Consider the following 22,641-nt stretch of genomic DNA (forward strand, 5'->3'; position numbering starts at 1 on the left):
TGCACCATCATCTTAAGCATGGAATTTTTGCCTACCCAATCGAACCATTGTCATATACCTCTTGCCATTGCTCTCGATGTGTCTTTTGTGTCTCAGCTCAAGAGATGTCACAATGTCTCACTCCATGAGTCGATCTTGAATTGCTTGATCTTTGAGAAGATCGACTCCAGTAGAGTTTCTTTCTGTCATTGTCATGTTGGATGGAGTTCTCAGAGCAAGACGTCGAGACAAAGATGGCGGAATGAATCAGCATCCTCAAGAAGTGCAACTTGGATCATGAAGATTGTGTTGACTTTGTGTCCCCTCTGTCTTCTTACCTCACATCTTGAATCTCGGGACAAGATTCTTGTTTAGTGGGGGTGAGTTGCCACAACCCTAGTCAGTGCTTGCATTAGATTGATGCATCATGTTTAAATTCCAAAGAAACTTGAAATGGGGGGTGTTCAAACCCTAGCACTTTGAAATTCAATTAGGTCTAGCTAAAAAAATTGCATTCAATGAACCCAAAATGCTCTGCCTTGATGTTTGATATTTTTTGCCAATGGTTTTGATCCAAACCAAAAATATGGAACATTTATAAGGAATATTTTGGGCACTAAATTTAAATCATTACTGTATTTGCACTTGGAATTATATTCATAATATATAAGAATATATTTTCAAAAGCCCTGGAGTATTTTATGTGCACCTGGAAATGACCAATGTGCAACATAAAAATATTTAGAGGAATCTTTGGCACTAGTTGAAGTCATTATGATTTTCAAATAGTGGCAAATAAATAAATAAAAAGAAAACATAACATAACATAATTAAAACAGAGCAGAAGAACTCACCTACTTACCTGGCGGCCTGCTACTGTAGTTGGCCCAGCTCTTGTGCAGCCCACCCGAGCCCAACTGCCAGTCATCACCCTCCTCTCGCCAGGAGGACAAGAGGCGCGTGCTCGACGCGCGTGACCACGCGCCGGGCCACCTCCTGCTTCCCGCCGCCTCCCCGACATCGTTTTGGACGCCACGCAGTCCCCTGGTTTCCCTCGACCTATCCCTTCCACGTGGCTCTCTCTTCCCCCACCCTCCTCTGCTCTTGTTCCAAACTGAGCTCGTCGACGCCGATTGTCGTTCCCGTGGCCATCGGCCACCCCTCTCCCTAACACCGAGTCCAGAAGCACTGCCGCAACTTCCTCGTCATTCCCATTGAGCTACAAGATGCCGGAAGGCCCTGCTTCATCATCACCGCGGTCGCCTTCAACCTCGGGCACCCGAGCTCTTCGTCGTCGATTCGCGCCATCAAGGACGCCCCCAAGCCCACTGACTTACTGTGCCGCCTCCCTATGAGCCCCTGCGTCCAACCCCCCTCTCCTCTGCTTCGTTTGCTCGCCATAGACGTTGCCCCCTTGCTGACCGTAGCATGCTGCCGCACAAGCTCGTCGCCGACGAGGCTCCAGTGATCTTTTGGTCCCATGCATGTGCCCGTTGGCCTCGTGAGCACGCGTAGAACCCGTAGGTACTAACTACTGATTTCCCTGCGCGCTGCATCATCGGTTTCGTCGATGCCCGAACTCCGGCGGCCGCAAAAGAGCTCGCCGCCGTTAGCGCCGGCCACCCCAGTTGTTGTCGCTTGTTGCTTTGGATGCGCCTCACTCCCAAGAACCCATAGGAGCAAACCGCGCATCGAATGGTGCTCTGTAGCGAGCACATGGTGCACCTGTGCCATCGGCCGTGGTCGTCGCCGGCGAAACTTCGGTGGCTGACGTGGCACCATTAGTTTAGGTGCTAATCGTGTTTAGTTAGTGTCCCGTGTCAATGACATATGGGCCCCACGCCCTTAACTAACCATGATTTAACCCATGTTTAGTTTAAGTTAATCACAGTGGCCCCGCTCGTCGGCGTTGACCTCACTGATGTGGCCGTTGACCGGACCCACATGTCTGTGTCACTAACTGACACTAGGTCACTGACCAATGGGTCCCGCTGGTCAGGTTTGACCTGGACTGGGTCAGTTGACCTGCTGAGGTCAGCATGACGCAATGCTGACATAGTAATAGGCTTTTCTGGATTTATTCTGTTTCAGGAAATTCCAGAAAATTTCCAAAACTTCTAAAATTCATAGAAATTCAACCATAACTCAGAATGAAATAAGTTATATATGAAAAAAGATTAAAAAAATCCAATCTATCCATATGTACTAGTTTCAAGCATGTTAAAGCAACTTAACCCTGCTGTTTATATCAAACATGATAATGCACTATTTAAATTATTGAGTTTGGGATTGAACCTTTGGTTCAAAATGACTCAAACCCAGCTGGTTGTAGTTGCATTAGCCCAACACACTCATTTTTCCATGTCATGATCATACATCATATTGTGCATTGCATTGATTATGTTTTCCTTCTATGTTGCCATTATTTGTCCCCTCTCAGTAGACGTGGTTCCGACGATGAGTTCGATGACACCGATGAAGAGATATACTATCTTTAGAAGTGCCAGGCAAGCAAAACCCCCTTGTTCATTCTGATACAATTCCACTCTCTCGCTCCTGCTCTCTTTTACTGCATTAGGACAACAACGATTCAACTGTTACATGCTGCGGTAGTTGAACCCCTTTTCCTCTGCATGACCTGTCATTACCACAATAAATAGATAAAACCCACTAGCATGAGTAGGAGTTGTTTGAGCCCTAATGTGCCTACTCATTCATGCTTGTTTTTCATGCCTGCTACTGCTTAGAGTTGAGTCAGGTCTGATTCATCAAGGATGAATTGGAGGTCTGTGAACATGTCCTACTGTTGAGAGCTAAGTGTGTGAACACGATTTGGTAAAGGTATCTATGAGATGCCATGTAGGAGTACATGGTGGGTTGTTTCATTGAAGCCATCCTTAGGAACTGAGTTCTATGTTTGTGATCCATGAAAAGCTACTACCACGAATTGGGCCGGAAACCAATGGACCCTGTCGACTTATTAACTGCCCTTGGCCTCTGTCCAGGAGTTGTAACTAGTTTCTGGTGTTTGTAGGCTATGTGTTGGAGTCCGTGCGTAGCGCTGACCCTAGGGGTGGGCTATATGCGGTAGATACACCATGGCCGGGTATGCCGGATGCCCGTTTGGTGTCGGGGAACCCTGTACACATTGTTTGGGGCTGTGAGTGAAACCCCAGCCGGATCTGCTAGCGGATGGAACCCGAATAGGCGATAAACCTGGACTAGAGACTTGTGTTGTTAGTCAGGTCGTGGCCGACTCTGTAATGCCCTCGATGCGACTATAGCTCCCACATGTCGAGGCATGACTTAGAGACATAACCGCATTGAAAGCAATGTCGCAAGTTAGGCAATCATCACAACATCCCATGTAATATAAATAATAAAGGGGAGGTACATAGTTGGCTTACACTCGCCACGTCAATCAAGTACATAAATAGCATTACAACATCCAAACACTCATGGCCCGACTACGGCGCCAAAATAAAAGATAACCCAACATGCGACACGGTCCCGATCACCCCCAACTGGGCACCACTACTGATCATGAGGGAAAGACACGTAGTATCGTTGAGAGTCCTCATCGAACTCCCACTTGAGCTCAAGCGTGTCACCTGGAGCGGAAACATCAGGCCCTGCATCTGGTTTGGAAGTAATCTGTGAGCCACGGGGACTCAGCAATCTCGCACCCTCGCGATCAAGACTATTTAAGCTTATAGGTAAGGCAAGGAAAAAATATGTGGAGCTGCAGCAAGCGACTAGCATATATGGTGGCTATCCTGTTCGCAAAAGAGAGCGAGAAGAGGAGGCAAAGCACGAAAGAGTAACTAGAGGGCATCCTGTGGCAAGCATTACTCCAACACCGTGTTCACTTCCCGGACTCCGCCAAGAAGAGACCATCACGGTAACTCACACTGTTGATTCATTTTATTTAAGTTAAGGTTCAAGTTATCTACAACCGGACATTAACAAATTCCCATCTGCCCATAACCGCGGGCACGGCTTTCGAAAGTTCAAATCCCTGCAGGGGAGTCCCAACTTAGCCCATGACAAGCTCTCACGGTCAACGAAGGAATAGACCTCCTCCCGAGACGTTCCGATCAGACTCGGTATCTCGGTTCTTCAAGACACTTCGACAGGTTAAAACAAATCCAGCAACACCGCCCGAATGTGCCCACAAATCCCGATAGGAGCTGCACATATCTCATTCTCAGGGCACACTCAGATAGGTCAAGCTACGAGTAAAACCAACCCTCAAGTTTCCCCGAGGTGGCCCCGCAGGCTGCCTGGTTCGGACCAACACTCAGAGGAGCACTGGCCCGGGGGGGTTTAGATAAGATGACCCTCGGGCTCCGGAAACCCAAGGGAAAAAGGGGCTAGGTGGCAAATGGTAAAACCAAGGTTGGGCATTGCTGGAAAAGCTTTAATCAAGGCGAACTATCAAGGGGTTCCCATTATAACCCAACCGCGTAAGGAATGCAATATCCGGGAACATAACACCGATATGACAGAAACTAGGGCGGCAAGAGTGGAACAAAACACTAGGCGAGAGGCCGAGCCTTCCACCCTTTACAAAGTATATAGATGCATTAAGATAACAAGGCAATATAATGATATCCCAACAAGCAAATAATGTTCCAACAAGGAACGGTCTCCAAACTCGAGCCGCCCGGGCCAGAGGCGCCCTGCCCGCGCGCCTTCGTCCTCCTCCTCCGCGGTGCCCGAGCCACCGCCTTCCTCCGCCTCGACGCCGGCGAGCCGCCGCATTCGGTCGCCGTCGCCGCGCCGCCACCGGGCCGCCCCTCGCCGCACCCGACCGCCGCCGTCTCCGCCCCGGCCTCCTCCTCCCTCCTCGGCGTCCGCGCCGCCCGGCAAGTCCGGCGCCGACCCGAGCCGTCTGGCAAACAGTGATCCTCCGACGAACCTCGTAAAGCATGTGGATCTGGATCTGAGAAATATCTCGGGTTGACTTTCTCCCGAAACCCTAGTTCATATGCCCTTGTTCATCGCATTGTAACTTTGCATCTGTAACTCCGTTTTGGGCATATAGCATATCAAAATGTTCATCTCAGAGAGTAAATCATTTCATCTCATTGCATCATTTTCATTTGAGTTCATCTTGATGCCCGAAATGCTGTTAGAAGAGGGCTACTTGAGATAATTGTCAGATCTGCTGCTCCATTTAGATATTTGTCATTTTTGCCATGATTATTGTGTGCATGATATGCCCCTGAGCTCTACATATGTTTTGTTAAGGGTTTTGCCATCTTTCCAGAGGTGCAACCCATGTATTTTTGTGATGTGTGTGGTGACTAGCACAAGCTTGCAAAGTGAGGCACTTGTTAATGCTCATTTCAGGGACTTAGCATTTCCACTAAGTCCTTGACCTGTTTATCTCATATGGCCATATGTTCATGTTGTTTCCTAGTGATTCGTGCCTCTTTTGAGGATGATCAGTAAGGATGTTTTATTAATATTGTAGTGCTCTATCCATCCATGTCTTTGTTTGCAATTATGGAGCACCCTAGCTTGAGTCAATCGAGCTCTACTTTTGTCATTTCGTGAATCTGGGCAGATTGTCTACTTGTTAGCGATTTTGCCAAGGATGTTGTAGTTGATCCGTGCATGCTATGTTATAGTTCTTGCCATGTCTAGCTTGTATTTTGTGTATTCTTGATGGGTGTATGCTTAGCTCGTCATGACTTGCTCTGTAGTGAGTGCATCGAGCTCGTAAACATGCCTACTTGCTATCTGTTTCAGCATGTTCCAGTTTTCACTAAGTCCGAGAACTGATTATGTTTTTGCCATGTTCACATGCTTGCAAATGTATTTTCTGATCCCTTTTGGCTCAAGGTCACTAAGGGACTTTTGTTAAGCTCTTTGAGTTGCTCCATGCCATGCTTTACTTTGCCATGTTCAGGTCCTGTAGCATATAGTTTTCATGCTCCGAAGAGTGCTATCTGATCTGAAATTCCAGACAAGTGTTAATTTCACTAAGTCTGAAATCTGTTTGTCAAATGCATTTTTTCCATACTTGTTTGAACCTGTTAATGGATGATTTGGCCGTAGCTCAGTGCCAGACTTTTGTTAAGCTTCATGAATGGATCCCTGCCATGTATTTTGATGCCATGTTTGGGTGATGTAGCATGTTCATCTTATTGCTTTTAGATGGCTACTTGCTGTAAATCGCAGAACGTGGTCATATTTGAATTGCTTGCCATTTCCAAACCGTAACTCCGATTCTGGCGTTCTTTATATCGTTTTCAAGCTATTTCATCTCATATTTCCAGTGGCACACTTGGATTTCCATGTTGAGGCCAGGTTCATGCATTCCTTGTCATATCTTGCATATGCATCCCGCATCGCATCCCGCATAGCATACCATCCTTGCATCATATTGTTTGAGCTTTACGCGTGGTTGAATGTGTTCCGTTTGCTTGTTTGTCTTGTTTGGGTAGAGCCGGGAGACGAGTTCGCTAACGAGGAGCCCGTTGAGTTTGCTTTCGAGGATCCAGTCAACTCTAACAACTTTGCAGGCAAGATGATCATACCCTCGAAATCACTACTATCTTTGCTTTGCTAGATGCTCGCTCTTTTGCTATGCCTATGCTACGATGCCTACCACTTGCTTATCATGCCTCCCAAATTGCCATGTCAAACCTCTAACCCACCATGTCCTAGCAAACCGTTGATTGGCTATGTTACCACTTTGCTCAGCCCATCTTATAGCGTTGCTAGTTGCAGGTGAAGTTTGGAGACCGTCCCTTGTTGGAACATTATTTACTTGTTGGGATATCATTATATTGCCTTGTTATCTTAATGCATCTATATACTTGGTAAAGGGTGGAAGGCTCGTCCTCTCGCCTAGTGTTTTGTTCCACTCTTGCCGCCCTAGTTTCCGTCATATCGGTGTTATGTTCCCGGATTTTGTGTTCCTTACGCGGTTGGGTTATAATGGGAACCCCTTGATAGTTCGCCTTGATTAAAGCTTTTCCAGCAATACCCAACCTTGGTTTTACCATTTTCCACCTAGCCCCTTTTTCCCTTGGGTTTCCGGAGCCCGAGGGTCATCTTATCTAAACCCCCCCGGGCCAGTGCTCCTCTGAGTGTTGGTCCGAACCAGGCAGCCTGCGGGGCCACCTCGGGGAAACTTGAGGGTTGGTTTTACTCGTAGCTTGACCTATCTGAGTGTGCCCTGAGGACGAGATATGTGCAGCTCCTATCGGGATTTGTCGGCACATTCGGGCAGTGTTGCTGGATTTGTTTTAACCTGTCGAAGTGTCTTGAAGAACCGAGATACCGAGTCTGATCGGAACGTCTCGGGAGGAGGTCTATTCCTTCGTTGACCATGAGAGCTTGTCATGGGCTAAGTTGGGACTCCCCTGCAGGGATTTGAACTTTCGAAAGCCGTGCCCGCGGTTATGGGCAGATGGGAATTTGTTAATGTCTGGTTGTAGATAACTTGAACCTTAACTTAAATAAAATGAATCAACAGTGTGAGTTACCGTGATGGTCTCTTCTCGGCGGAGTACAGGAAGTGAACACGATGTTGGAGTAATGCTTGCCGCAGGATGCCCTCTAGTTACTCGTTCGCGCTTTGCCTCCTCTTCTCACTCTCTTTTGCAAACAGGATAGCCACCATATATGCTAGTCGCTTGCTGCAGCTCCACATATTTTTTCCTTACCTTACCTATAAACTTAAATAGTCTTGATCGCGAGGGTGCGAGATTGCTGAGTCCCTGTGGCTCACAGATTACTTCCAAACCAGATGCAGGGCCTGATGTTTCCGCTCCAGATGACGCGCTTGAGCTCAAGTGGGAGTTCGACGAGGACTCTCAACGATACTACGTGTCTTTCCCTCATGATCAGTAGTGGTGCCCAGTTGGGGGTGATCGGGACCGTGTCGCATGTTGGGTTATCTTTTATTTTGGCGCCGTAGTCGGGCCATGAGTGTTTGGATGTTGTAATGCTATTTATGTACTTGATTGACGTGGTGAGTGTAAGCCAACTATGTACCTCCCCTTTATTATTTATATTACATGGGATGTTGTGATGATTGCCTAACTTGCGACATTGCTTTCAATGCGGTTATGTCTCTAAGTCGTGCCTCGACACGTGGGAGCTATAGCCGCATTGAGGGTGTTACAGACTCCCTCGCCAGGCTTCCGCTTGAAGGTTGCCGAGATACACGATGTGTACATGGTGGTAAGTGGCGAGAGCGTGTGTGAAGAAGTACACCCCTGTAGGGTTATTAATGATCTATTCGAATAGCCGTGTCCTTGGTAAAGGACCTCTGGGTTGCCTATACAGTTCATAGACAAGTGAAAGTGGATACTCTAAAATGCGCAAGATAAGCGTGAGTGCTATGGATGGCATTCTCGTAGGGAGATGGGAGCGGATCCATAGTGGTGTATTGAAATGGTGAATATGTGGACTCGTGTGCGCCACCTCAAAAGAGTTACTTGCAGTTGTAGTTCAGGTTAGCCACTGAGTCCAAGCTGGCTTGCTGCAGTTAAACCCCACCATCCCTTTGTTGATAATGATGCATATGTAGTTAGTTCCGATGTAAGTCTTGCTGGGTACATTTGTACTCACGTTTGCTTAATTTATGTTTTTGCAGAGAGACTTCAGTCTCGCTAGTAGTTCCATGTGGACTACGACGTTTAGCTAAATACCTCAGCTACGATATTGTGCCCTCGGCAGGGTCTGGTAGATAGTCAGGCTTCTCAGCCTTTTTTCATTTGTAGATGTCTGTACTCAGACATGTTAAGCTTCCGCATGTGCTTTGACTCGTATGCTCTGAATGTTGGGTCATGAGACCCATGTTTGTAATATCTCGCTCCTCGGAGTCTATTGAATAAATACTTTGAGTCATAGAGTTATGTTGTGATGCCATGTTGTATTTGCACATATCGAGCATATTGTGTGTATGATTTGAAATGCTTGGTATGTGTGGGATCCGACAACCTAGTTGTTTATCCTCGGTAGCCTCTCTTACTGGGAAATGTCTCCTAGTGCTTCAAGTGAGCCATGGTAGCTTGCTACTGCTCCGGAACACTTAGGCTGGCCGGCATGTGTCCTTCTTCATTCCTGTGTCTGTCCCTTTGGGGAAATGTCACGCGGTGTCTCCGGAGTCCTATTAGCCTAGCTGCTACAGCCCGGATTCACTCGCTGATGACCGGCACGTTCGTTGCTGGGTCATGTATGCATGTGCCTGTAAGTTAGTGCCACTTTGGGTTTACGACTAGTCATGTCTGCCCGGGTTCTTTGTCATATGGATGCTAGCGACACTATCATATACGTGAGCCAAAAGGTGCAAATAGTCCCGGGCCAGGTAAGGTGGCACCCGTGGGAATACCGTGCGTGATGCCACAAAGTGATATGATGTGTTACATGCTAGATCGGTGTGACTTAGGATCGGGGTCCTGACACCGTGGCAGAGTAAGAAGAGGATCAGAACAGCCGTAAGCACAGCAATAAGTGCAACCCCAAGGACGTAGCAAGGAAGAAAGTGGTGCAGCACCCAGTGTACTTCGTCATCTCGTTGCTACAAGGGGCTAGATCGAGGTACTCTGGTGTGCAAAAGTTGATCTTTGGCATCTTCATGGCCTCAAGGAAACTGCGCCACTACTTCTAAGCCCATGAGATCACGGTTGCTACTCGTTTTCTGTTGTAGAGGATACTCCGAAACCCTGAGGCTACTGGTAGAATAGTGGAGTGGGCTTTGGAGTTATCTAGATTTGGTTTGAAGTTTGAGAGCACTTCAACCATTCAAAGCAGGGCGCTCGCAGAGTTTATTGTAGAATTGACGCCAACCCCTGATGAGGAAGCAATAGAAATAGCTCTCCCCGGCAAGGACTCACCCCAAGAATGGATTATGTATTTTGATAGTGCTTTTTCCCTACAAGGTGCAGGAGCTGGCGTGCTTCTTGTTGCCCCCTCTGGGGAGCACCTGAAGTATGTCATCCAACTGCACTTTCTCCAGGAAGAAGCCACCAACAATACAGCTGACTATGAAGGGCTCCTTGCCGGGCTCAGGATTGCAGCAGAATTGGGAATCAAGAAGCTAATCATTCGAGGAGATTCACAGTTGGTGGTGAGACAAGTCAACAAGGAATACCAAAGCCCATTGATGGAAGCATACGTTGAGGAAGTAAGGAGGTTAGAGGAGCACTTTGACGGGTTGCAAACAAAGCACGTACCCCGTGCGGAAAACAACATAGTTGATCACCTGTGAAAGTGTGTTGCGCAGAAGCTTCCTATGGAACCAGGAAATTTTGTTCTCCACCTCTCTCAACCCTCCGTATCACCAACCACAATGGCCCAGAAAAATAGAAAGTTGGACTACGGTAAGCCTCTCCCGATCGAGCCATCTGTTCCCGGCAGAGACCCTGTCAGAAACAAGTCCTCACAGCCTACCAGAACACCCCCTCCAGCCGGGCCTATGGACCCCGCGAACGAGGCTGGTGCTCCCGTAGCCGAGGAGGTGCCGCTAGTCCTCGTTGCCGAGCCTCGGGCTCCAACTTGGGCAAGGCAGATCGTCCGCTTCCTCCAAACCGGAGAACTCCCCAGTGACCCAGATGAAGCTGAGAAAGTAGCCCGGAGGGCCAGTATTTATTAGTTTGTCAATGACACTTTGTACAGATGAAGGCCCAACTATGTGAGATTGAAGTGTGTCTGCCGAGAGGATGAAAAGGAACTGCTATCTGAGAATCACAGAGGAATGTGTGGCTCACACATTGGATCAAGGGCATTTTTTGAATATTTACTGTGAGGCAAAAGCCCCACAGCCCTTTATTGAATAAAAGAGCATTGTACAAAACAAGAAACTATATACAAAAGCAAGTAAGAAAAATCTGTCTATGTCTAACTATGCCTACCTGCTTTACAACAGAGAATCAATCCAAGCCAACAATTGAGGTTTGATTTTGTCTTTCACCCTATAAGCTAGGAGTGAGATATCATGGATGAATTTACATTTCCATGCACTAAAGGTGGCTCTCTCAGCTCTGAAGGTTCTGCCATTTCTGAGAATCCATATATTCCATGCAGCTGTTAGCATAACTTCAAAGAAGAAGGGAAGTCTGAAGCTGGCCCGAGCATGGATGATACACCGTTGGATATCAGAGCCACCAGTCCAATCAATGCCCAAGTAATTCCATACTCTGGTGCTGAACTTGCAATTGAAGAACAGATGAATTCTGTCTTCATACACATATTCATTACAGATGAGGCAAAAATTATCATCCTGACTTGACCTCCAATGTCTTCTAACCAACATATCCTTTGTGTTGAGTCTGTCAAAAAATAGCAACCATCTAAAAACATTGATCATCATAGTGCACCTACTCTGCCACAACCATTTGCAAGGTTGTATTGTGGGCAAATGGGAGTGCATTATGATATAAAAACTTTTGGCAGAATAACCCCCAGATTTACCAGGCCATATCCAGACATCAGGGATGGTGGGGTCCATGTTTAACTGCATGATCCATCCTTCCAGCACATGTAGCTCAGAGGCAGCCTCATGGGAAAGGGGCAGATAAAACATGGAGAATAGGTCATGTGACTGAAGGAATTCCTGAACTGATATCTTATCATTGTTGACAAAGGAGAATAACCAAGGCAGTCTCCAACACAGAGGTCTAGCAGAGCCCCCAATATGCCAAGAATCAGTCCAAAATAATGCTGTGTCACCCATGTTGACATGAACTAAGGCAATGGCAGTATAAGTCTCATGAAGTTTTAGCACATCTCTCCACCAGAATGATCCAGCTTGTGCTGTGGCATGGGGGACACCATGATCATAGTAGCTATTCCAAATCAAGGCCACCCATGGAATGTCAACCTTGTTATAAAATTTTTGGAGATGCTTGATGAGGAGGCCTTTGTTCTGGATGTTGAGATTAATGACCCCTAAACCACCGTTGTATTTTGGCCTGCAGACCAGGTCCCATGCATCCAGGGATTGCTTTGGAGCATCAATGTTAACCCTCCAGAGACACTGTCTGAAGATTCGATCCAACTGCTTAATGATCCCAGGTGGAATGTTCAGGCTACACAAAAAGTATATAGGCATAGAGGTCAAGACAGATGTAAGCAATTGTAAATGAGAGCCTTGATTCAGCATTGAAGAGCTAGCCGTCAATCTCCTCTCAAGACTATCAACCAGATGCATGAGATCAATGATCTTGGGCCTAGTAGTTCCCAAGGGCAGACCAAGGTAGGTGAATGGTAGCTGTCCAATTGTACAACCAAGAATAGCAGCCAGCCTGACAGCTTCACTTTCCTCTATGTTCAATGGAATCATTGATGATTTTGAAAAGTTCACCTTTAAACCAGTGAATTGTTGGAAGGTATGCAGCATGTTTTTAAGTGCAACAAGCTCCTCATCCTTAGCTGCAAGAAAGATAATAGTATCATCTGCATATTGGATGATGGGAAAATTTGCATCATGAGATGGAATAGGAAGGATTCATGTGTTTTCAAACTGGAGATTGAGTTCTTCCTCATACACTCAGAAGCAATTGCATGGAAGAATTTGGAGTTTTCCTCACCAACCTTAATGTACCAGATAGTGCATCTCTGCTTCCAATAAATATAATGATTCTTTAGCAAATGCTCATAGTGAAGCTTAACAATTTTCCAAAAATTGAACTCTTGCCTTGTCAAAGGCCTGACTTCTTCCAGCTGATCAAAATGGAGGATCACCTTGGAGCAATCCACTGTGAGCTTCTTGATGTATGATAATTTCTTGCTCCATATTTTCAAATCAGATCTCAGTCTCTTGAACATTCTAGTGAGGACACCAGAAGCAAAAAGATCAGAAAAAACCGGAGAGTTCCAAGGCTTCATTACACATTCCATAAATCCTGGCATATCAACCCAAAAATTCTCAAACCTAAAAACCGTGTCTGCAGGAATGGTCGTGTCAATGGACACCACGCAAGGTACATGGTCGGAGGCAGTTTTAGCAAGGGGATGAACCATAGTGTTTGGGTAATGAGAAATCCAATCTGTTGTGGTAAAAAACCAATCAAGCTGCTCTAACAGAGGGTTTTGTTGCATATTAGACTAGGTGAAACTTCGACCTTTCAATGGAAGCTCCAAAAGACCAAGGTGGCCAATAATTTCATTAAATAGAAAAAATATCATTAACATCACCACCTGGTAGATGTCTGTTATCCAAGGATCTGATGAAATGAAAGTCCCCCGGCAATAGCCAATTTTCATCAGGAGGGATGTTTAGGTGGTATAACCAACTAATAAAATCATCCCTAGGCTGGCCCTCACATGGACCGTACACAGAGACTAGGGTCCATCATTCAGAGTTATGCAAAGATTTAAAGGAGACCACAACCCCGAAGTGTTGAACATCAACGAGCTGACCATCAAAGACCGACGAATTCCAAATGACAAGGATCCCACCAGAGGCTCCAATGGATGGCGAGAACGTGAATTGATCAAACCTCCTAGGCAAAAAGGATCTAATCATTCGAATGTCAAAGTGCTCACATCTAGTTTCTTGCAAGAAAATTATAGAACAACGACTCTCCTCAATCTTTGCCCTTAGGTCACGCTGCCTAGCCTCAGAATTCGACCCACGCACATTCCAACATAGCACATGCCAGTTACGAAACAAGGAACTATCCATAGAAAACTAGTGCGGGGGAATAAAAGCGAGTCCAACTGCATAACAGCATGGACATAAGCGTAGCAAGGACAGTTACAAAAGTACCGGAGCCATAGCAGTTCAGACAATCACACAAACTGAAGAAACTAAAAATAAAAGGACACGAGAACAAAAGTGCCCAACTCTCCACCAAGCTTCTTCGGTGTTCAATCATCATGTGCAACATCATCATCTTCAAAAGAGCGTGGAGGAGCCATAAGCTTCTCCACCGATAACTCTGATGGGTCAATGCCCAGTGCCTCTCTGATGACCTGCATTTTTGGGATGGGCGTGGGAGCCGGAAGAGGGAGCTGCTGGCTAGAATCTTCATGGATCTTGAGCTTCTTGGCCTTGGGGCGACGCAGAGGGGCAGATTTCAAAGGGATAGCAGAAACTGGCTTCATGCATGTCCTTTTAGCACAACTGCGAGTCAACCTTCGAGTCAAGAAATCCAGGTCTGGTTCAACGAGCATGGCAGAGTGCTTGGGACGTCGAGTCTGTCATGGCCTCTTGCCCAACGGTGTGGGAGTGACTGAAGTAAACTGGAAATCCTCCTGAGAAACCAGCGGCAAAGGAGACTGTGGCAATGCAAAGCTGGGTGGTGATGTATCCTCTGCTGGCTATTCCTCGATTACTACCGAAGAAGTAGAATCAGAGCCCAAACTAGCAGTGTGATTGGCCATGAGCGAGAACCTCTTATGCAGATCAATAGACCCAAACTTAACTTTCAGTAGCGGCAGAGAGAACCCAGGAAGACAAGCAGGTATGTTCTTAATGGCAAATTCAGGCAACAAAGATTTGAAAGATCTCTCCCAAATCATAGAAGGAGGCAGTACTGGTCCATAAACAACCCTGACAATTCCCAAATGAACTAGATTCATCTGAACGATTGGAACATGCAGAGGCTGTTGTACCTCATCCATATCAATATCAACTGCAGAATCCAAGGATGGGTTCAAGATCATAGAGTTTTGATCCTGGGCTGGCTGAACATCCTCATTTGGTTGCTGGGGTGGATGGGCTTGTTCCTCCCAGGGGCCCCATTCAACATCTTGATTCACATTGTTAGCCCATCCATCTGCAGCATTGTTAGCCCATCCATTTGCTGCATTGTGGCCTTAATTGTTTCCTGGTGGCACACCATTCCAGCCTAGGGCAGGGGGCATGGCCCAAAATGGCTGAGGTGGGTTGACACCAGGCATCGGATGAGGATTACCATCAAGAGGCATTGGATCCTCATTAGCAGGGATCATGGCTCCAGAAAATTCTCCTGACAAAATGTAACAGCCAGTCGACCATGAAACCACTGTATCTCCCCAATTCGCAAACTCCCTGAATGTGACAGAACGAGGGGCGAGAGCATTATCTAGGAAGGAGGCGCGGACCAAAGATCTGACCTTGCTCCTATCATTGGTATTCCAATAATGAAACTGACCAAAAGTGCTAACTACATCCGCAATGCATTGGGTGTTCCGGTAATCCAACGGGATGCCAATGAACATCAACCATCCTGTCATGTGGCCATGAATAGCCCGAAATCCCTCTCCCTAATTGTGTGGGATGAAACGGACAAAAAACTCATTGCCCTCCTCATCAACTCCTAACGGGAACGGTGGATGCAAAGTAAAAAAGCCACGAACCACCGGATCCTCCATCTCAAACAATCCAACCCCTTGAAACCAAGTTTGTGCAGAAATAACCGAGACATGCATGGTTTGTACTAGAAAATCCAGAACCTGCTGGCGACGAATACCAACCAGCTCCGGGGGTGGGATCGGCTCGACAATCGCCACCATGTACTGCTCATGAGCCCGGGGTGGTGGGACGGCCGGCGTGTAGAAGGTGCGGGGCAGCCGATCCTCTCCACCATCTTCAATGTCAAACCCAGCTGGGATGAAGCGATGTGGATCAATCGCGTACACTGCCATTGATGCTTGCGGAGCAGGAGCAGGGCAAGAGCTCGGGGAAGCTTGGGTGTCTGAGGTCGAGCAGATTGGCGGCGATGGAGGTGGTGGAGAGGCTGGGATTAGGGTTTTCTCAGGCTGCGGTGGCGTTTGTCCTCGGGAAACTGGAGAGACGGGGAGAGAGGGGAGTCCTCCTTTCGGTCTTGCTTCCCAAAACCTGGTGATGGGACTTTAGGCACCTAGACGGGCAAGTCTGGAGGTTGGCCGGTGCAGTTTTTTCTAATGTGCCCTGATCTAAAACAATTTCTACACCGGACCGGGTTGGTGCAAGTCTCTGACGTGTGGCGCATGGCTAAGCAATTTTGGCAGTCCCAATAACTAGCAGCCATATCTTCAATCATATCGTCAAAACTGTGCAAATCTCTGATAATATCTTTAGGCGAAGGAACTTGAATTGTCAGAGATGGTGGGCTGCAGCTCTCATCGTCGGACAAATAGATGGGCTGGGTCCTTGAGCCCAAAGAGGAAACGTGGCCCGGTGCGGGGGACAGAGGTGATAGAGATGAATCCAAACCTTCCAAAGCAAAAAGTAACCGGCCAGCCAAAGATCCAGGGTTTAAACTAGCAGGAGATAAACCCTCTGGAGAAGTAGGAACTGTTCCAAACTGAATAGCTGGCCTTGCCGGCGGCGAGGGTATCACCGGAGAAGAAACCACAGAACCCTCATGACAAGAGACGTGATAACCAGCTTCCCTAACCGTGGTCACCTCATCATCGGATGGGCCATAACTATAACCTCTACGGGCTGGGTATTGCATGAATGTAGTGAACATAGCATGTTTCCTAGGCAAAGATTTGGCCACACTAGCCCGGAGAGAGGATTTGATCGGGGCATGCTGCATGGCCTCCAAACCAAGGCGAGCTCTCCTCTTATAGGGACTAACCAAAGTCCATTCTTGTGACATTCAGATTGCCAAAGTTTAAACTCCTTCATCCAATCTGGGCCCCCATGACCCCAAAGATGAAAGAAACACTTGAACTGATCACAAACAAAACTCCTCTGATGCTGAATGAAAAACCCCACTTCTTTGCATGACACGTTGAACGAAAAAACTCCATGGTGGAGAGGAGATACCTTGAGATGATAACAATATCCTCTGATCACCGCTTCAAGAGCAAGTCTCACGTTCTCCACATCTAACTAGAAAGAATGCCGTGCAAATGAGACGACCATTGTGAAATGGCCCGTGTCCGCTGTGGGGTGCACCGATCTGCTGAAGGTGTGTTGGATCTCGTGAGCCAACTTCATCCCCGGGGAGAAATCCAAGCCCAAGGAGATTGCAGCATGGACCGCCATGAGGAAGGGAATAAGCTGGTGAGAGAGGAAGGCGCGCTGGAGAGAATGAGCGGATCAGATGGCAAAACCCACGGTGTGGTGTGGAGATCACCGGCAATGGTGGGTGGCTAGGGTTAGGGAGGCGGTGGGGAGGTGGGAGACGCCATGTTGAAGTTGTGGTTCGGGCGGCGACGGTTTGAGATGCCTCTTTGAAGTTCTTTGCGTTGGTTGAATAGATTCCGGCAAGGATTCTATTGGCCCACAGCCCTCTAAGATGCAGTTGAGTTCATCTCAGTTCCATTCTAAGAAAACACACCTGCCTGCCCAAGCTCTTCACACAATCCCTTTGTCATGCCCATTTTCGGTCTGGGGGCTCGATATCCTCGGCCCCTTCCATGGAGCAATCGGGGCCTTTCAATTCTTGTTCGTTTCCATCGAGAAGTTTACAAAGTGGCCAGAAGTGACTGCCGTGAGGAAGGTGACTGCTCAGTCAGCTATCAAGTTCTTGAGAGAATTGGTGTGTCATTTCAGAGTTCCGGCAAGGATCATCACTGATAACGGCACCCAATTCACTAGCCACGCCTTCATGCAATATGTTCAAACCCTCGGATGGAAGATCTCATCTGCCTCTGTGGCACACCCCGGAGCAATGGACAAGCTGAGAGGGTGAATGCTGAAGTGCTTCGTGGACTCAAGACAAGGACTTTTGATACACTGTAGAAGCACGACAGGCGGTGGATCGAGGAGCCGTCGGTAGTTCTCTGGTCCCTCGGAACGACAGCTAATCGAGCTACCGGGCAGACTCCCTTCTCCCTGGTCTACGGGGTAGAAGCAATTATCCCCACAGAACTCATTTATGGGTCTCCTCGGGTGCTTGCCTATGATGAAGTAGCGCAAGATCAGCACCGGCATAGCGACGCTATGCTACTCAAGGAGAACCTTCTCCGGGCCGCTACACGTGTTGCATGCTATTAGCAAGCCCTGCGTCGCTATCACAGCCGCAGGGTTCGTGCTCGGTGTCTTGAGGAAGGTGACCTTGTCCTTAGGCACGTTCAGTCTGCCAAGGGTACACACAAGTTATCACCGAAGTGGGAAGGCCCTTATCGGGTAGTACGAGTCTCCAGACCCGGTGCAGTCCGTCTGGAGACTGGAGATGGCACACCGTTGCAAAACTCATGGAACATTGAGCATCTTTGTAAGTTCTACCCGTAAGGCACAGAGGCTGCCAGGCCCGGCAGCCACCCATTGTACATGGCATTGCCAAAGTTGCATGTAACCCCTTGTACAAGCCGGGGCGATGACCCTGTGCAAGAGAAAATAAAGAAGCGTTGTAGGGGGGCCCAACTAAGATTGCATGCATGCACAAGCACACCCAGATCATTGCATAAGCACTTCATGAGCATTTGCATATGCATATAGATAGGATTGCATTCTGCATTCATTCTCATCTACATGGAGTTGCAAGTTCTTGCCGTGAACCTGGCTTCGACAAAGGACGAGAAGATTGCATGGCACGGCGATCCCCGGCAAGCCAAACAGATAAGTTCACCTCTTGTCCATTAGTATTCTGTAAAGCTACAACTTTGCATAATGAAACCTCGCCTCCCTCTTCGAAACTTAGGTGGTCCCATCCATGACTCTAACGCTGCTTCAGTCCGGGTGGTCGCAGTGGCCTTTGGGAAAAAGGAGTTGGCGGGGGGCTGGACCCTCTGTCTGTTCCCCAGCAGACGAAGTTCTCTGGCAGGCAAAGAGGGTGCCGGCAGGATATCCTGCCGGGGAAAACTCGTTTATTCTATTAAAGAGGAACTTTGCCTCTGCATGGACATACACATGCACGAGTTCCCGACAAGATTCATCTTTTTCATTGATATGCAGTTGCAAGTACAAGCATTACATAATACAAAGATGGACTCGAGAGATTACATTATTTGAATTAAAATTTGGTGATTGCCTATGGATTTAAGATTGAAAAAAGATAAGTGCTCCGTGATGCCCTTTCTTGTCCCTCTCCTCCTAGGCGTAGCCGTCGAAGGCGAGGAGGGCAAAAGGAGTGCCAAGGCGAAGGCCCTGCCCGCTCTCATCAGGCTCCAGGAGAGGTAGCCCGAGGGAACGCCTCGATGGAGAACACGGCGGAAGGCGACCACATCAACCACCGTCACTAGGGCCAGCAGGACTCGGCAGGGCTAGCGAAGCTGCAGCCCGAGAGGAAGCCTGGCGGGGTCCAGCTGGAAGACTGCTGGAGGAGCCTGGCAACACCATCCACACCTCTGCAGCAACCTCCCCAGCAAATCACATTGCCGGGTGGAGATGCAGATGTAGATGATGGTGCTGCCGCCTGATGAAGATGGTGCGGGCAACAATCAACCGGAGTCAGAGTCGTCGCCCCTCCGCCTGCTGCCGTCATAATCGCCGTCACTGTCCTCCTTGTTGCTTTCGCTCGAGGAGGAGCTTTCGTCGTCGGTCGAGCTCTCCATGCAGCACCCTAAGCGGCCTCTCGAGCGCCCAAAGATCTTGACAGAGATCAGGCCGCTCTCCATTAATTTGAAATGGAAAATGTGCCCCTCCGAAAAGCTGTGGGCACGGGCAAAGGTCTTCCATCCACGACGGAGGTACATGACATGATGGGCAGGGAAGTCGACGTCAACCCTCGTGCTCCCATCCCCACAGCCCCTCATGTGCAGCCTCAGGGCGCGCGGCTGCTCGAGCTCCATCTCCCGCACAAAGAAGGATGGAAGACGAAGGCGACTGTGCAGGGGCTTATACAGCCTGACAATGAACTCTCGAGGTTGGTCCCCGACATGGCCTTCCATCGGCGTTGGAGCCGCCAGCGGAGGCACCACTGGGGCGCCGCCCCGTCCTCCTCCTCCTCGAGCACCACGACGACCATGGCCAGGCCCCCTTCCTCCCCTCCTTGCGGACGGCTTCGCTACCTCAGGGGGAGGGGGGCGTGCTGTCGAGAAGAATCCCTCGTCACCGCCACCAGAGCTCCACCACACCCTGGTCCTCGCACCATGGCTAGATAAGAAGGATCACATAAGATAACGATTAGTGTGTTCTGAAGAACACTGCCTCGGGCCTTTTTATAGGGAAACGGGACAAGGGGCTGACCCCTCCTATGGGAGACGGTCGCCCCTCTCCTCCAATGCGGCCTCTCTACACCCATTATGGCTCTGAGGGCCGAGCCCGCCCCTCTGCCCCAACCAGCGATGCTCGGGTTTCAGCTACAATGCTCCTTCCCGTGCCCTATGCATCCGTCACCTACCACACCCAATGCATGCGGAGCATGTGGCGGGTGCATGCGGGACGGGGGGCTAGTGGGATGGCAGTTTTTGCCTCGTGATCATGGGGCGAGGAGAATCCGTGGGCCATGTTCCAAGTTCTTCCATGGCACCGCGCACCACGCGCATGGAAATCGGAAACCTCCCCGAGATCAAGACTAATGAAGCGAAAACGGAAAACCTCAAGGGGTCAACCCCTTCAGCAGCCCTGCCTGAGCACTTATTAGGCCCTACCCTGACGATGCTCAGCAGCAGGATTGGGATAGGCCCGGGGGCTTCTGTCGGTGCAACAGACCCCGGGTATGTTGCCCAACTATGCATAGGCACAAGATCAAGATTGGAGCACCAGCTTAAGTCAGAGGATGAAGAACCAAAAGATTTGAAGAACCAACATGCAGCTTAGAGAGATCGAGATCGAGCCAAAGGAACAGGATGTCGACAAGAGAAGGGCCTCCCTCACCGGGCAGGCGAGCCCGGCAAGGGGCCAGGCCACCACCTAAAACAAGCAACCAAGACTCCCCGGCAGCGCCTGCCAGGGCTTGCGGGGTCTGAACCATCCCGCCAACCACACAAGCAGGACCCACGTCGTCAATCAGTGTGGTGTCAAGCCGCAAGGTGATTAAGTGGCAGCATTCGCCACATGGCAGCCATCTCCTACAGAAGAAACCAACAGGTGACACTCGTCCAGCAATGTGTCAAGAGAATAGATGCGGAGCTGGCGAGATAAGCCTGGCAGACCTTGCCGGGGAGCTAGTGATGTGCCACTGAGCGGTGCATTTAATGCATCTTGCCAGCCCACGGAGTTAGGTATGATAGCACTGTTTGCTATCATATCAATGGGTAATGACTGTTTTGCCAATGTGGTGACCCCTTAATATATAAAAGGAGGCCCATGGCAATTGTAGGAGGGGGTTGGAGGGTTGGAAACTTGACAAACCCAACCCGCCATACGCTTGTGGTGACGGTAGCCCTGACGCAGGCCTTGTCGGGCATGTGTACCATACACCACCATGTTCGTTTCCACCATCAATCCACCAAAGCAGGAGTAGGGTCTTACGCCTCGTGGTGGCTCGAGCCTGGTTAAATTGCTTGTGTGCTCTCTATCATGTTGTCGCGCGTTGGTCTGCTCTTTGTGCAATGCGATGTCCCCCGCCGAACCAGCAAGGGGACGCCCGGTCCCATAGGTGGCCGCGGATCTCCCACAACACCTTGTGTCCAAAATGGTCATTTCCCATCTGGGAAGGTTGCGGCTATAAATAGCCACACCGCATCGGCTTTGTCCGGTGGCTGCTCCATTTTATTCTGAGAAGATTGTTGAGAAACCCACTCTCTGAGCGATTTGAGTTTAAAATCCACCGAGGGAAAAACCCTAGAGCTAAAGAATTAGATAGTGGTTCAGCATCACTGAAATCTTGTTTAGTACGCTCTGCCTATTACTCTTGAGAGCTGCAAACTCTCTAGACGGTTAGGTGTCAATTTGTTCAGAGACCAAGAGTGATTGTGGTTCTCGAATAATAGTCTATAAAGGTTCGGATATCGCCTTCAAGTATCTACCACGGTTAATCGGCATCGGTTGACAAATCGATTGTCGAGGAGAATAAGGTGAAGAGAGTTTATCTTTCGTGTTAAATCACAGCCCCTCCAACCAGGCGTAGTCCTTGCGTAGAAGGATGAACTAGTTGAACAAATACCTTGTCGCCTTCGAGCATTTTCGGTTATCTCTATCACTCATGTTTACCTTCAATGCATTTTCATTCATATAATTAACCTTGATGCATGTATTATTTTCTTTTCGGTACTCCGTTTTGGTTCACTGTAGTTTGTTTTTCATTCATTCCGCTGCTGGGTTCTGAGAAATTTAACTTTTCCAAAGAAAATACAAAACTCCGATTCAACCCACCCCCTCTGGTAGACATACTTTGTTCCTACAATTGATATCAGAGCAAGCTACTCCTTGACTCTGCTCATTTTAGTCTAACGACTTTGGAGTTTAAGTATGTCCTCAGTGAACTAAAAATCACATCTCAAGATTCCCATATTCGATGCGACGGATTATCCCTTCTAGAAGGAGAAGATGAAGATCCGTCTCCGAGCAATAGATGATTATATGTGGAACATGGTGCAGCTCGGGCTCACAGTCATAATTCCTCAAGCTCCTACCTATGAAGAAAAGAAGCTCATTTAGCTAGATGCTCAAGCCAAAGATGAGATTGGTGGCCGTCTCTGTTGAGCACAATTCCTTCGGTATCGCTAGTGTGAAACTGCAAAGCAGCTGTGGGGTGTCCTCGAAAAGATCAATGAAGGAGCTTCAACTCAGAAGGAAGCTTGAATTGATACTCTACGTGTGAAATTCAATCACTTGAAGCGCATTCAAAATGAAAGTTTTCAGCAAACCTTTGATCATCTCAGTGACATACCAAGTGAAATTCAAGGTCTCGACACCAAAATATCACCGACCATGAAGTTGTGAAGAAA

The sequence above is a fragment of the Triticum urartu genome, chromosome 4, assembly GCF_003073215.2.
Source record: "Triticum urartu cultivar G1812 chromosome 4, Tu2.1, whole genome shotgun sequence".
In the NCBI taxonomy this organism is placed as follows: domain Eukaryota; kingdom Viridiplantae; phylum Streptophyta; class Magnoliopsida; order Poales; family Poaceae; genus Triticum; species Triticum urartu.